The 13780-nt window shown below is 43.2% G+C and overlaps 27 non-coding genes across 27 annotated transcripts; all 27 read left to right on the top strand.

The window, feature by feature from the left end:
* Nucleotides 1-259: 259 nt before the first annotated feature.
* trnaq-cug (transfer RNA glutamine (anticodon CUG)) lies at nucleotides 260-331 on the top strand. Its single transcript has one exon. It is a non-coding gene; the product is annotated as a tRNA-Gln (tRNA).
* A 674-nt stretch (nucleotides 332-1005) lies between these two features.
* trnaq-cug (transfer RNA glutamine (anticodon CUG)) lies at nucleotides 1006-1077 on the top strand. Its single transcript has one exon. It is a non-coding gene; the product is annotated as a tRNA-Gln (tRNA).
* Nucleotides 1078-1245: 168 nt separating this feature from the next.
* Nucleotides 1246-1328, top strand: trnal-cag (transfer RNA leucine (anticodon CAG)). Its single transcript has one exon. It is a non-coding gene; the product is annotated as a tRNA-Leu (tRNA).
* A 1170-nt stretch (nucleotides 1329-2498) lies between these two features.
* On the top strand, nucleotides 2499-2570 carry trnaq-cug (transfer RNA glutamine (anticodon CUG)). Its single transcript has one exon. It is a non-coding gene; the product is annotated as a tRNA-Gln (tRNA).
* Nucleotides 2571-2738: 168 nt separating this feature from the next.
* Nucleotides 2739-2821, top strand: trnal-cag (transfer RNA leucine (anticodon CAG)). The gene has a single exon. It is a non-coding gene; the product is annotated as a tRNA-Leu (tRNA).
* Nucleotides 2822-3477: 656 nt separating this feature from the next.
* On the top strand, nucleotides 3478-3560 carry trnal-cag (transfer RNA leucine (anticodon CAG)). The gene has a single exon. It is a non-coding gene; the product is annotated as a tRNA-Leu (tRNA).
* A 434-nt stretch (nucleotides 3561-3994) lies between these two features.
* trnaq-cug (transfer RNA glutamine (anticodon CUG)) lies at nucleotides 3995-4066 on the top strand. The gene has a single exon. It is a non-coding gene; the product is annotated as a tRNA-Gln (tRNA).
* Nucleotides 4067-4234: 168 nt separating this feature from the next.
* Nucleotides 4235-4317, top strand: trnal-cag (transfer RNA leucine (anticodon CAG)). The gene has a single exon. It is a non-coding gene; the product is annotated as a tRNA-Leu (tRNA).
* Nucleotides 4318-4756: 439 nt separating this feature from the next.
* On the top strand, nucleotides 4757-4828 carry trnaq-cug (transfer RNA glutamine (anticodon CUG)). The gene has a single exon. It is a non-coding gene; the product is annotated as a tRNA-Gln (tRNA).
* Nucleotides 4829-5502: 674 nt separating this feature from the next.
* On the top strand, nucleotides 5503-5574 carry trnaq-cug (transfer RNA glutamine (anticodon CUG)). Its single transcript has one exon. It is a non-coding gene; the product is annotated as a tRNA-Gln (tRNA).
* A 168-nt stretch (nucleotides 5575-5742) lies between these two features.
* trnal-cag (transfer RNA leucine (anticodon CAG)) lies at nucleotides 5743-5825 on the top strand. Its single transcript has one exon. It is a non-coding gene; the product is annotated as a tRNA-Leu (tRNA).
* A 664-nt stretch (nucleotides 5826-6489) lies between these two features.
* Nucleotides 6490-6572, top strand: trnal-cag (transfer RNA leucine (anticodon CAG)). Its single transcript has one exon. It is a non-coding gene; the product is annotated as a tRNA-Leu (tRNA).
* A 434-nt stretch (nucleotides 6573-7006) lies between these two features.
* Nucleotides 7007-7078, top strand: trnaq-cug (transfer RNA glutamine (anticodon CUG)). Its single transcript has one exon. It is a non-coding gene; the product is annotated as a tRNA-Gln (tRNA).
* A 168-nt stretch (nucleotides 7079-7246) lies between these two features.
* Nucleotides 7247-7329, top strand: trnal-cag (transfer RNA leucine (anticodon CAG)). The gene has a single exon. It is a non-coding gene; the product is annotated as a tRNA-Leu (tRNA).
* Nucleotides 7330-7768: 439 nt separating this feature from the next.
* On the top strand, nucleotides 7769-7840 carry trnaq-cug (transfer RNA glutamine (anticodon CUG)). The gene has a single exon. It is a non-coding gene; the product is annotated as a tRNA-Gln (tRNA).
* Nucleotides 7841-8766: 926 nt separating this feature from the next.
* On the top strand, nucleotides 8767-8849 carry trnal-cag (transfer RNA leucine (anticodon CAG)). Its single transcript has one exon. It is a non-coding gene; the product is annotated as a tRNA-Leu (tRNA).
* A 434-nt stretch (nucleotides 8850-9283) lies between these two features.
* On the top strand, nucleotides 9284-9355 carry trnaq-cug (transfer RNA glutamine (anticodon CUG)). Its single transcript has one exon. It is a non-coding gene; the product is annotated as a tRNA-Gln (tRNA).
* A 168-nt stretch (nucleotides 9356-9523) lies between these two features.
* Nucleotides 9524-9606, top strand: trnal-cag (transfer RNA leucine (anticodon CAG)). Its single transcript has one exon. It is a non-coding gene; the product is annotated as a tRNA-Leu (tRNA).
* A 439-nt stretch (nucleotides 9607-10045) lies between these two features.
* trnaq-cug (transfer RNA glutamine (anticodon CUG)) lies at nucleotides 10046-10117 on the top strand. The gene has a single exon. It is a non-coding gene; the product is annotated as a tRNA-Gln (tRNA).
* A 168-nt stretch (nucleotides 10118-10285) lies between these two features.
* trnal-cag (transfer RNA leucine (anticodon CAG)) lies at nucleotides 10286-10368 on the top strand. The gene has a single exon. It is a non-coding gene; the product is annotated as a tRNA-Leu (tRNA).
* Nucleotides 10369-10802: 434 nt separating this feature from the next.
* trnaq-cug (transfer RNA glutamine (anticodon CUG)) lies at nucleotides 10803-10874 on the top strand. The gene has a single exon. It is a non-coding gene; the product is annotated as a tRNA-Gln (tRNA).
* Nucleotides 10875-11042: 168 nt separating this feature from the next.
* On the top strand, nucleotides 11043-11125 carry trnal-cag (transfer RNA leucine (anticodon CAG)). The gene has a single exon. It is a non-coding gene; the product is annotated as a tRNA-Leu (tRNA).
* Nucleotides 11126-11564: 439 nt separating this feature from the next.
* On the top strand, nucleotides 11565-11636 carry trnaq-cug (transfer RNA glutamine (anticodon CUG)). The gene has a single exon. It is a non-coding gene; the product is annotated as a tRNA-Gln (tRNA).
* Nucleotides 11637-12310: 674 nt separating this feature from the next.
* trnaq-cug (transfer RNA glutamine (anticodon CUG)) lies at nucleotides 12311-12382 on the top strand. The gene has a single exon. It is a non-coding gene; the product is annotated as a tRNA-Gln (tRNA).
* A 168-nt stretch (nucleotides 12383-12550) lies between these two features.
* On the top strand, nucleotides 12551-12633 carry trnal-cag (transfer RNA leucine (anticodon CAG)). The gene has a single exon. It is a non-coding gene; the product is annotated as a tRNA-Leu (tRNA).
* Nucleotides 12634-13056: 423 nt separating this feature from the next.
* Nucleotides 13057-13128, top strand: trnaq-cug (transfer RNA glutamine (anticodon CUG)). Its single transcript has one exon. It is a non-coding gene; the product is annotated as a tRNA-Gln (tRNA).
* Nucleotides 13129-13296: 168 nt separating this feature from the next.
* trnal-cag (transfer RNA leucine (anticodon CAG)) lies at nucleotides 13297-13379 on the top strand. Its single transcript has one exon. It is a non-coding gene; the product is annotated as a tRNA-Leu (tRNA).
* The last annotated feature ends 401 nt before the right edge of the window (nucleotides 13380-13780 follow it).

Raw genomic sequence — 13780 nt, forward strand, 5'->3', positions numbered from 1 at the left:
CAGTTGGCAGACATGTTACTGGATTCATTGTTTGTAGGAAGTCCTTCAAAACAATTTCTCGACTTGCCATTTCCCAAATCCTCTGCTGAGCTTACTTAAATTCTTAAGTTAGCCTGAAGCGGTTGCTGTGTCTTGTTAGCTTCCTTGTCATTGGTACCAGTGTATGCCTTCTTTGTCCTATTCCCTGCACAGATAGCATACTAGCGGATGCCAAATAGGAAACTGTCTACCAAAACTGTGTATTTCTCTGGGGCATAGTGGTTCCATGGTGTAATGGTTAGCACTCTGGACTCTGAATCCAGTGATCTGAGTTCAAATCTCAGTGGAACCTGACTTTAAGCTAGAGTAGAGGTCAAACTGCAACCTTTCCGCATCTAACTAAAAGTACGATGGCAGTCATGGGACTAGTGCGGCCGTCTTGCTTCAAGTCTCATGATGTTTTCAATGTCATATATTATGATATCTATGATAAATTCCATTGAATTTAGGGTTGTTTCCAGTCAGGATGGCCGAGCGGTCCAAGGCGCTGCGTTCAGGTCGCAGTCTCCACTGGAGGCGTGGGTTCGAATCCAACTTCTGACAGCAACTGTTTTTCACTGGTTCCGTTGCCTGTTACTTGATATTGTGAAAAAAAGGTCAGCAATGCTTTGTATGTTAAGGAGCAGGCATTTGACAAAATAGTCTGCTACTACTGCAACTGCAGCATTTGTAAGCCTCTACATTATCAACCTGTGTAATCTTACCATGTGTCTGTATACAGTTGGCAGACATGTTACTGGATTCATTCATTCATTGTTTGTAGGAAGTCCTTGCCATTTCCCAAATCCTCTGCTGAGCTTACTAAAATTCTTAAGTTAGCCTGAAGCGGTTGCTGTGTCTTGTTAGCTTCCTTGTCATTGGTACCAGTGTATGCCTTCTTTGTCCTATTCCCTGCACAGATAGCATACTAGCGGATGCCAAATAGGAAACTGTCTACCAAAACTGTGTATTTCTCTGGGGCATAGTGGTTCCATGGTGTAATGGTTAGCACTCTGGACTCTGAATCCAGTGATCTGAGTTCAAATCTCAGTGGAACCTGACTTTAAGCTAGAGTAGAGGTCAAACTGCAACCTTTCCGCATCTAACTAAAAGTACGATGGAAGTCATGGGACTAGTGCGGCCATCTTGCTTCAGGTCTCATGATGTTTTCAAAGTCATATGTTATGATATCTATGACAAATTCCATTGAATTTAGAGTTGTTTCCAGTCAGGATGGCCGAGCGGTCCAAGGCGCTGCGTTCAGGTCGCAGTCTCCACTGGAGGCGTGGGTTCGAATCCCACTTCTGACAGCAACTGTTTTTCACTGGTTCTGTTGCCTGTTACTTGATATTGTGAAAGAAAGGTCAGCAATGCTTTGTATGTTAAGGAGCAGGCATTTGACAAAATAGTCTGCTACTACTGCAACTGCAGCATTTGTAAGCCTCTACATTATCAACCTGTGTAATCTTACCATGTGTCTGTATACAGTTGGCAGACATGTTACTGGATTCATTCATTCATTGTTTGTAGGAAGTCCTTGCCATTTCCCAAATCCTCTGCTGAGCTTACTAAAATTCTTAAGTTAGCCTGAAGCGGTTGCTGTGTCTTGTTAGCTTCCTTGTCATTGGTACCAGTGTATGCCTTCTTTGTCCTATTCCCTGCACAGATAGCATACTAGCGGATGCCCATATAAAAAACTGTCTACCAAAACTGTGTAATTCTCTGGGGCATAGTGGTTCCATAGTGTAATGGTTAGCACGCTGGACTCTGAATCCAGTGATCTGAGTAGAAATCTCAGTGGAACCTGACTTTAAGCTAGAGTAGAGGTCAAACTGCAACCTTTCCGCATCTAACTAAAAGTACGATGGCAGTCATGGGACTAGTGCGGCCGTCTTGCTTCAAGTCTCATGATGTTTTCAATGTCATATATTATGATATCTATGATAAATTCCATTGAATTTAGGGTTGTTTCCAGTCAGGATGGCCGAGCGGTCCAAGGCGCTGCGTTCAGGTCGCAGTCTCCACTGGAGGCGTGGGTTCGAATCCAACTTCTGACAGCAACTGTTTTTCACTGGTTCCGTTGCCTGTTACTTGATATTGTGAAAAAAAGGTCAGCAATGCTTTGTATGTTAAGGAGCAGGCATTTGACAAAATAGTCTGCTACTACTGCAACTGCAGCATTTGTAAGCCTCTACATTATCAACCTGTGTAATCTTACCATGTGTCTGTATACAGTTGGCAGACATGTTACTGGATTCATTCATTCATTGTTTGTAGGAAGTCCTTGCCATTTCCCAAATCCTCTGCTGAGCTTACTAAAATTCTTAAGTTAGCCTGAAGCGGTTGCTGTGTCTTGTTAGCTTCCTTGTCATTGGTACCAGTGTATGCCTTCTTTGTCCTATTCCCTGCACAGATAGCATACTAGCGGATGCCAAATAGGAAACTGTCTACCAAAACTGTGTATTTCTCTGGGGCATAGTGGTTCCATGGTGTAATGGTTAGCACTCTGGACTCTGAATCCAGTGATCTGAGTTCAAATCTCAGTGGAACCTGACTTTAAGCTAGAGTAGAGGTCAAACTGCAACCTTTCCACATCTAACTAAAAGTACGATGGCAGTCATGGGACTGGTGCGGCCATCTTGCTTCAAGTCTCATGATGTTTTCAATGTCATATATTATGATATCTATGATAAATTCCATTGAATTTAGGGTTGCTTCCAGTCAGGATGGCCGAGCGGTCCAAGGCGCTGCGTTCAGGTCGCAGTCTCCACTGGAGGCGTGGGTTCGAATCCCACTTCTGACAGCAACTGTTTTTCCCTGGTTCTGTTACTTGATATTGTGAAAAAAAGGTCAGCAATGCTTTGTATGTTAAGGAGCAGGCATTTGACAAAATAGTCTGCTACTACTGCAACTGCAGCATTTGTAAGCCTCTACATTATCAACCTGTGTAATCTTACCATGTGTCTGTATACAGTTGGCAGACATGTTACTGGATTCATTCATTCATTGTTTGTGGAAGTCCTTGCCATTTCAAAAATCCTCTGCTGAGCTTACTAAAATTCTTAAGTTAGCCTGAAGCGGTTGCTGTGTCTTGTTAGCTTCCTTGTCATTGGTACCAGTGTATGCCTTCTTTGTCCTATTCCCTGCACAGAAAGCATACTAGCGGATGCCCATATAAGAAACTGTCTACCAAAACTGTGTAATTCTCTGGGGCATAGTGGTTCCATAGTGTAATGGTTAGCACGCTGGACTCTGAATCCAGTGATCTGAGTAGAAATCTCAGTGGAACCTGACTTTAAGCTAGAGTAAAGGTCAAACAGCAACCTTTCCGCATCTAACTAAAAGTACGATGGCAGTTCTGGGACTGGTGCGGCCATCTTGCTTCAAGTCTCATGATGTTTTCAAGGTCATATATTATGATATCTATGATAAATTCCATTGAATTTAGAGTTGTTTCCAGTCAGGATGGCCGAGCGGTCCAAGGCGCTGCGTTCAGGTCGCAGTCTCCACTGGAGGCGTGGGTTCGAATCCCACTTCTGACAGCAACTGTCTTTCACTGGTTCCGTTGCCTGTTACTTGATATTGTGAAAAAAAGGTCAGCAATGCTTTGTATGTTAAGGAGCAGGCATTTGACAAAATAGTCTGCTACTACTGCAACTGCAGCATTTGTAAGCCTCTACATTATCAACCTGTGTAATCTTAACATGTGTCTGTATACAGTTGGCAGACATGTTACTGGATTCATTGTTTGTAGGAAGTCCTTCAAAAGAATTTCTCGACTTGCCATTTCCCAAATCCTCTGCTGAGCTTACTAAAATTCTTAAGTTAGCCTGAAGCGGTTGCTGTGTCTTGTTAGCTTCCTTGTCATTGGTACCAGTGTATGCCTTCTTTGTCCTATTCCCTGCACAGATAGCATACTAGCGGATGCCAAATAGGAAACTGTCTACCAAAACTGTGTATTTCTCTGGGGCATAGTGGTTCCATGGTGTAATGGTTAGCACTCTGGACTCTGAATCCAGTGATCTGAGTTCAAATCTCATTGGAACCTGACTTTAAGCTAGAGTAGAGGTCAAACTGCAACCTTTCCGCATCTAACTAAAAGTACGATGGCAGTCATGGGACTGGTGCGGCCATCTTGCTTCAAGTCTCATGATGTTTTCAATGTCATATATTATGATATCTATGATAAATTCCATTGAATTTAGGGTTGTTTCCAGTCAGGATGGCCGAGCGGTCCAAGGCGCTGCGTTCAGGTCGCAGTCTCCACTGGAGGCGTGGGTTTGAATCCCACTTCTGACAGCAACTGTTTTTCACTGGTTCCGTTGGCTGTTACATGATATTGTGAAAGAAAGGACAGCTCAGCAATGCTTTGTATGTTAAGTAGCAGGCATTTGACAAAAACCTCCACTACTACTGCAACAGCAGCATTTGTAAGCCTCTACATTATCAACCTGTGTAATCTTACCATGTGTCTGTATACAGTTGGCAGACATGTTACTGGATTCATTGTTTGTAGGAAGTCCTTCAAAACAATTTCTCGACTTGCCATTTCCCAAATCCTCTGCTGAGCTTACTTAAATTCTTAAGTTAGCCTGAAGCGGTTGCTGTGTCTTGTTAGCTTCCTTGTCATTGGTACCAGTGTATGCCTTCTTTGTCCTATTCCCTGCACAGATAGCATACTAGCGGATGCCAAATAGGAAACTGTCTACCAAAACTGTGTATTTCTCTGGGGCATAGTGGTTCCATGGTGTAATGGTTAGCACTCTGGACTCTGAATCCAGTGATCTGAGTTCAAATCTCAGTGGAACCTGACTTTAAGCTAGAGTAGAGGTCAAACTGCAACCTTTCCGCATCTAACTAAAAGTACGATGGCAGTCATGGGACTAGTGCGGCCGTCTTGCTTCAAGTCTCATGATGTTTTCAATGTCATATATTATGATATCTATGATAAATTCCATTGAATTTAGGGTTGTTTCCAGTCAGGATGGCCGAGCGGTCCAAGGCGCTGCGTTCAGGTCGCAGTCTCCACTGGAGGCGTGGGTTCGAATCCAACTTCTGACAGCAACTGTTTTTCACTGGTTCCGTTGCCTGTTACTTGATATTGTGAAAAAAAGGTCAGCAATGCTTTGTATGTTAAGGAGCAGGCATTTGACAAAATAGTCTGCTACTACTGCAACTGCAGCATTTGTAAGCCTCTACATTATCAACCTGTGTAATCTTACCATGTGTCTGTATACAGTTGGCAGACATGTTACTGGATTCATTCATTCATTGTTTGTAGGAAGTCCTTGCCATTTCCCAAATCCTCTGCTGAGCTTACTAAAATTCTTAAGTTAGCCTGAAGCGGTTGCTGTGTCTTGTTAGCTTCCTTGTCATTGGTACCAGTGTATGCCTTCTTTGTCCTATTCCCTGCACAGATAGCATACTAGCGGATGCCAAATAGGAAACTGTCTACCAAAACTGTGTATTTCTCTGGGGCATAGTGGTTCCATGGTGTAATGGTTAGCACTCTGGACTCTGAATCCAGTGATCTGAGTTCAAATCTCAGTGGAACCTGACTTTAAGCTAGAGTAGAGGTCAAACTGCAACCTTTCCGCATCTAACTAAAAGTACGATGGAAGTCATGGGACTAGTGCGGCCATCTTGCTTCAGGTCTCATGATGTTTTCAAAGTCATATGTTATGATATCTATGACAAATTCCATTGAATTTAGAGTTGTTTCCAGTCAGGATGGCCGAGCGGTCCAAGGCGCTGCGTTCAGGTCGCAGTCTCCACTGGAGGCGTGGGTTCGAATCCCACTTCTGACAGCAACTGTTTTTCACTGGTTCTGTTGCCTGTTACTTGATATTGTGAAAGAAAGGTCAGCAATGCTTTGTATGTTAAGGAGCAGGCATTTGACAAAATAGTCTGCTACTACTGCAACTGCAGCATTTGTAAGCCTCTACATTATCAACCTGTGTAATCTTACCATGTGTCTGTATACAGTTGGCAGACATGTTACTGGATTCATTCATTCATTGTTTGTAGGAAGTCCTTGCCATTTCCCAAATCCTCTGCTGAGCTTACTAAAATTCTTAAGTTAGCCTGAAGCGGTTGCTGTGTCTTGTTAGCTTCCTTGTCATTGGTACCAGTGTATGCCTTCTTTGTCCTATTCCCTGCACAGATAGCATACTAGCGGATGCCCATATAAAAAACTGTCTACCAAAACTGTGTAATTCTCTGGGGCATAGTGGTTCCATAGTGTAATGGTTAGCACGCTGGACTCTGAATCCAGTGATCTGAGTAGAAATCTCAGTGGAACCTGACTTTAAGCTAGAGTAAAGGTCAAACAGCAACCTTTCCGCATCTAACTAAAAGTACGATGGCAGTTCTGGGACTGGTGCGGCCATCTTGCTTCAAGTCTCATGATGTTTTCAATGTCATATATTATGATATCTATGATAAATTCCATTGAATTTAGGGTTGTTTCCAGTCAGGATGGCCGAGCGGTCCAAGGCGCTGCGTTCAGGTCGCAGTCTCCACTGGAGGCGTGGGTTCGAATCCCACTTCTGACAGCAACTGTCTTTCACTGGTTCCGTTGCCTGTTACTTGATATTGTGAAAAAAAGGTCAGCAATGCTTTGTATGTTAAGGAGCAGGCATTTGACAAAATAGTCTGCTACTACTGCAACTGCAGCATTTGTAAGCCTCTACATTATCAACCTGTGTAATCTTAACATGTGTCTGTATACAGTTGGCAGACATGTTACTGGATTCATTGTTTGTAGGAAGTCCTTCAAAAGAATTTCTCGACTTGCCATTTCCCAAATCCTCTGCTGAGCTTACTAAAATTCTTAAGTTAGCCTGAAGCGGTTGCTGTGTCTTGTTAGCTTCCTTGTCATTGGTACCAGTGTATGCCTTCTTTGTCCTATTCCCTGCACAGATAGCATACTAGCGGATGCCAAATAGGAAACTGTCTACCAAAACTGTGTATTTCTCTGGGGCATAGTGGTTCCATGGTGTAATGGTTAGCACTCTGGACTCTGAATCCAGTGATCTGAGTTCAAATCTCATTGGAACCTGACTTTAAGCTAGAGTAGAGGTCAAACTGCAACCTTTCCGCATCTAACTAAAAGTACGATGGCAGTCATGGGACTGGTGCGGCCATCTTGCTTCAAGTCTCATGATGTTTTCAATGTCATATATTATGATATCTATGATAAATTCCATTGAATTTAGGGTTGTTTCCAGTCAGGATGGCCGAGCGGTCCAAGGCGCTGCGTTCAGGTCGCAGTCTCCACTGGAGGCGTGGGTTTGAATCCCACTTCTGACAGCAACTGTTTTTCACTGGTTCCGTTGGCTGTTACATGATATTGTGAAAGAAAGGACAGCTCAGCAATGCTTTGTATGTTAAGTAGCAGGCATTTGACAAAAACCTCCACTACTACTGCAACAGCAGCATTTGTAAGCCTCTACATTATCAACCTGTGTAATCTTACCATGTGTCTGTATACAGTTGGCAGACATGTTACTGGATTCATTGTTTGTAGGAAGTCCTTCAAAACAATTTCTCGACTTGCCATTTCCCAAATCCTCTGCTGAGCTTACTTAAATTCTTAAGTTAGCCTGAAGCGGTTGCTGTGTCTTGTTAGCTTCCTTGTCATTGGTACCAGTGTATGCCTTCTTTGTCCTATTCCCTGCACAGATAGCATACTAGCGGATGCCAAATAGGAAACTGTCTACCAAAACTGTGTATTTCTCTGGGGCATAGTGGTTCCATGGTGTAATGGTTAGCACTCTGGACTCTGAATCCAGTGATCTGAGTTCAAATCTCAGTGGAACCTGACTTTAAGCTAGAGTAGAGGTCAAACTGCAACCTTTCCGCATCTAACTAAAAGTACGATGGCAGTCATGGGACTAGTGCGGCCGTCTTGCTTCAAGTCTCATGATGTTTTCAATGTCATATATTATGATATCTATGATAAATTCCATTGAATTTAGGGTTGTTTCCAGTCAGGATGGCCGAGCGGTCCAAGGCGCTGCGTTCAGGTCGCAGTCTCCACTGGAGGCGTGGGTTCGAATCCAACTTCTGACAGCAACTGTTTTTCACTGGTTCCGTTGCCTGTTACTTGATATTGTGAAAAAAAGGTCAGCAATGCTTTGTATGTTAAGGAGCAGGCATTTGACAAAATAGTCTGCTACTACTGCAACTGCAGCATTTGTAAGCCTCTACATTATCAACCTGTGTAATCTTAACATGTGTCTGTATACAGTTGGCAGACATGTTACTGGATTCATTGTTTGTAGGAAGTCCTTCAAAAGAATTTCTCGAGTTGCCATTTCCCAAATCCTCTGCTGAGCTTACTAAAATTCTTAAGTTAGCCTGAAGCGGTTGCTGTGTCTTGTTAGCTTCCTTGTCATTGGTACCAGTGTATGCCTTCTTTGTCCTATTCCCTGCACAGATAGCATACTAGCGGATGCCCATATAAAAAACTGTCTACCAAAACTGTGTAATTCTCTGGGGCATAGTGGTTCCATAGTGTAATGGTTAGCACGCTGGACTCTGAATCCAGTGATCTGAGTAGAAATCTCAGTGGAACCTGACTTTAAGCTAGAGTAAAGGTCAAACAGCAACCTTTCCGCATCTAACTAAAAGTACGATGGCAGTTCTGGGACTGGTGCGGCCATCTTGCTTCAAGTCTCATGATGTTTTCAAGGTCATATATTATGATATCTATGATAAATTCCATTGAATTTAGAGTTGTTTCCAGTCAGGATGGCCGAGCGGTCCAAGGCGCTGCGTTCAGGTCGCAGTCTCCACTGGAGGCGTGGGTTCGAATCCCACTTCTGACAGCAACTGTCTTTCACTGGTTCCGTTGCCTGTTACTTGATATTGTGAAAAAAAGGTCAGCAATGCTTTGTATGTTAAGGAGCAGGCATTTGACAAAATAGTCTGCTACTACTGCAACAGCAGCATTTGTAAGCCTCTACATTATCAACCTGTGTAATCTTAACATGTATCTGTATACAGTTGGCAGACATGTTACTGGATTCATTGTTTGTAGGAAGTCCTTCAAAAGAATTTCTCGACTTGCCATTTCCCAAATCCTCTGCTGAGCTTACTAAAATTCTTAAGTTAGCCTGAAGCGGTTGCTGTGTCTTGTTAGCTTCCTTGTCATTGGTACCAGTGTATGCCTTCTTTGTCCTATTCCCTGCACAGATAGCATACTAGCGGATGCCAAATAGGAAACTGTCTACCAAAACTGTGTATTTCTCTGGGGCATAGTGGTTCCATGGTGTAATGGTTAGCACTCTGGACTCTGAATCCAGTGATCTGAGTTCAAATCTCATTGGAACCTGACTTTAAGCTAGAGTAGAGGTCAAACTGCAACCTTTCCGCATCTAACTAAAAGTACGATGGCAGTCATGGGACTGGTGCGGCCATCTTGCTTCAAGTCTCATGATGTTTTCAATGTCATATATTATGATATCTATGATAAATTCCATTGAATTTAGGGTTGTTTCCAGTCAGGATGGCCGAGCGGTCCAAGGCGCTGCGTTCAGGTCGCAGTCTCCACTGGAGGCGTGGGTTTGAATCCCACTTCTGACAGCAACTGTTCTTCACTGGTTCCGTTGGCTGTTACATGATATTGTGAAAGAAAGGACAGCTCAGCAATGCTTTGTATGTTAAGTAGCAGGCATTTGACAAAAACCTCCACTACTACTGCAACAGCAGCATTTGTAAGCCTCTACATTATCAACCTGTGTAATCTTACCATGTGTCTGTATACAGTTGGCAGACATGTTACTGGATTCATTGTTTGTAGGAAGTCCTTCAAAACAATTTCTCGACTTGCCATTTCCCAAATCCTCTGCTGAGCTTACTTAAATTCTTAAGTTAGCCTGAAGCGGTTGCTGTGTCTTGTTAGCTTCCTTGTCATTGGTACCAGTGTATGCCTTCTTTGTCCTATTCCCTGCACAGATAGCATACTAGCGGATGCCAAATAGGAAACTGTCTACCAAAACTGTGTATTTCTCTGGGGCATAGTGGTTCCATGGTGTAATGGTTAGCACTCTGGACTCTGAATCCAGTGATCTGAGTTCAAATCTCAGTGGAACCTGACTTTAAGCTAGAGTAGAGGTCAAACTGCAACCTTTCCACATCTAACTAAAAGTACGATGGCAGTCATGGGACTAGTGCGGCCGTCTTGCTTCAAGTCTCATGATGTTTTCAATGTCATATATTATGATATCTATGATAAATTCCATTGAATTTAGGGTTGTTTCCAGTCAGGATGGCCGAGCGGTCCAAGGCGCTGCGTTCAGGTCGCAGTCTCCACTGGAGGCGTGGGTTCGAATCCCACTTCTGACAGCAACTGTCTTTCACTGGTTCCGTTGCCTGTTACTTGATATTGTGAAAAAAAGGTCAGCAATGCTTTGTATGTTAAGGAGCAGGCATTTGACAAAATAGTCTGCTACTACTGCAACTGCAGCATTTGTAAGCCTCTACATTATCAACCTGTGTAATCTTAACATGTGTCTGTATACAGTTGGCAGACATGTTACTGGATTCATTGTTTGTAGGAAGTCCTTCAAAAGAATTTCTCGACTTGCCATTTCCCAAATCCTCTGCTGAGCTTACTAAAATTCTTAAGTTAGCCTGAAGCGGTTGCTGTGTCTTGTTAGCTTCCTTGTCATTGGTACCAGTGTATGCCTTCTTTGTCCTATTCCCTGCACAGATAGCATACTAGCGGATGCCAAATAGGAAACTGTCTACCAAAACTGTGTATTTCTCTGGGGCATAGTGGTTCCATGGTGTAATGGTTAGCACTCTGGACTCTGAATCCAGTGATCTGAGTTCAAATCTCATTGGAACCTGACTTTAAGCTAGAGTAGAGGTCAAACTGCAACCTTTCCGCATCTAACTAAAAGTACGATGGCAGTCATGGGACTGGTGCGGCCATCTTGCTTCAAGTCTCATGATGTTTTCAATGTCATATATTATGATATCTATGATAAATTCCATTGAATTTAGGGTTGTTTCCAGTCAGGATGGCCGAGCGGTCCAAGGCGCTGCGTTCAGGTCGCAGTCTCCACTGGAGGCGTGGGTTTGAATCCCACTTCTGACAGCAACTGTTTTTCACTGGTTCCGTTGGCTGTTACATGATATTGTGAAAGAAAGGACAGCTCAGCAATGCTTTGTATGTTAAGTAGCAGGTATTTGACAAAAACCTCCACTACTACTGCAACAGCAGCATTTGTAAGCCTCTACATTATCAACCTGTGTAATCTTACCATGTGTCTGTATACAGTTGGCAGACATGTTACTGGATTCATTGTTTGTAGGAAGTCCTTCAAAACAATTTCTCGACTTGCCATTTCCCAAATCCTCTGCTGAGCTTACTTAAATTCTTAAGTTAGCCTGAAGCGGTTGCTGTGTCTTGTTAGCTTCCTTGTCATTGGTACCAGTGTATGCCTTCTTTGTCCTATTCCCTGCACAGATAGCATACTAGCGGATGCCAAATAGGAAACTGTCTACCAAAACTGTGTATTTCTCTGGGGCATAGTGGTTCCATGGTGTAATGGTTAGCACTCTGGACTCTGAATCCAGTGATCTGAGTTCAAATCTCAGTGGAACCTGACTTTAAGCTAGAGTAGAGGTCAAACTGCAACCTTTCCGCATCTAACTAAAAGTACGATGGCAGTCATGGGACTAGTGCGGCCGTCTTGCTTCAAGTCTCATGATGTTTTCAATGTCATATATTATGATATCTATGATAAATTCCATTGAATTTAGGGTTGTTTCCAGTCAGGATGGCCGAGCGGTCCAAGGCGCTGCGTTCAGGTCGCAGTCTCCACTGGAGGCGTGGGTTCGAATCCAACTTCTGACAGCAACTGTTTTTCACTGGTTCCGTTGCCTGTTACTTGATATTGTGAAAAAAAGGTCAGCAATGCTTTGTATGTTAAGGAGCAGGCATTTGACAAAATAGTCTGCTACTACTGCAACTGCAGCATTTGTAAGCCTCTACATTATCAACCTGTGTAATCTTACCATGTGTCTGTATACAGTTGGCAGACATGTTACTGGATTCATTCATTCATTGTTTGTAGGAAGTCCTTGCCATTTCCCAAATCCTCTGCTGAGCTTACTAAAATTCTTAAGTTAGCCTGAAGCGGTTGCTGTGTCTTGTTAGCTTCCTTGTCATTGGTACCAGTGTATGCCTTCTTTGTCCTATTCCCTGCACAGATAGCATACTAGCGGATGCCAAATAGGAAACTGTCTACCAAAACTGTGTATTTCTCTGGGGCATAGTGGTTCCATGGTGTAATGGTTAGCACTCTGGACTCTGAATCCAGTGATCTGAGTTCAAATCTCAGTGGAACCTGACTTTAAGCTAGAGTAGAGGTCAAACTGCAACCTTTCCGCATCTAACTAAAAGTACGATGGAAGTCATGGGACTAGTGCGGCCATCTTGCTTCAGGTCTCATGATGTTTTCAAAGTCATATGTTATGATATCTATGACAAATTCCATTGAATTTAGAGTTGTTTCCAGTCAGGATGGCCGAGCGGTCCAAGGCGCTGCGTTCAGGTCGCAGTCTCCACTGGAGGCGTGGGTTCGAATCCCACTTCTGACAGCAACTGTTTTTCACTGGTTCTGTTGCCTGTTACTTGATATTGTGAAAGAAAGGTCAGCAATGCTTTGTATGTTAAGGAGCAGGCATTTGACAAAATAGTCTGCTACTACTGCAACTGCAGCATTTGTAAGCCTCTACATTATCAACCTGTGTAATCTTACCATGTGTCTGTATACAGTTGGCAGACATGTTACTGGATTCATTCATTCATTGTTTGTAGGAAGTCCTTGCCATTTCCCAAATCCTCTGCTGAGCTTACTAAAATTCTTAAGTTAGCCTGAAGCGGTTGCTGTGTCTTGTTAGCTTCCTTGTCATTGGTACCAGTGTATGCCTTCTTTGTCCTATTCCCTGCACAGATAGCATACTAGCGGATGCCAAATAGGAAACTGTCTACTAAAACTGTGTATTTCTCTGGGTCATAGTGGTTCCATGGTGTAATGGTTAGCACTCTGGACTCTGAATCCAGTGATCTGAGTTCAAATCTCAGTGGAACCTGACTTTAAGCTAGAGTAGAGGTCAAACTGCAACCTTTCCGCATCTAACTAAAAGTACGATGGCAGTCATGGGACTGGTGCGGCCATCTTGCTTCAAGTCTCATGATGTTTTCAATGTCATATATTATGATATCTATGATAAATTCCATTGAATTTAGGGTTGTTTCCAGTCAGGATGGCCGAGCGGTCCAAGGCGCTGCGTTCAGGTCGCAGTCTCCACTGGAGGCGTGGGTTCGAATCCCACTTCTGACAGCAACTGTTTTTCCCTGGTTCTGTTACTTGATATTGTGAAAAAAAGGTCAGCAATGCTTTGTATGTTAAGGAGCAGGCATTTGACAAAATAGTCTGCTACTACTGCAACTGCAGCATTTGTAAGCCTCTACATTATCAACCTGTGTAATCTTACCATGTGTCTGTATACAGTTGGCAGACATGTTACTGGATTCATTCATTCATTGTTTGTGGAAGTCCTTGCCATTTCAAAAATCCTCTGCTGAGCTTACTAAAATTCTTAAGTTAGCCTGAAGCGGTTGCTGTGTCTTGTTAGCTTCCTTGTCATTGGTACCAGTGTATGCCTTCTTTGTCCTATTCCCTGCACAGAAAGCATACTAGCGGATGCCCATATAAGAAACTGTCTACCAAAACTGTGTAAT

Source organism: Cebidichthys violaceus, unplaced genomic scaffold (genome assembly GCF_023349555.1).
Source record: "Cebidichthys violaceus isolate CVI_PGR_0920_01 unplaced genomic scaffold, fCebVio1.0.p SCAF_9, whole genome shotgun sequence".
NCBI classification, from domain to species: Eukaryota; Metazoa; Chordata; class Actinopteri; order Perciformes; family Stichaeidae; genus Cebidichthys; species Cebidichthys violaceus.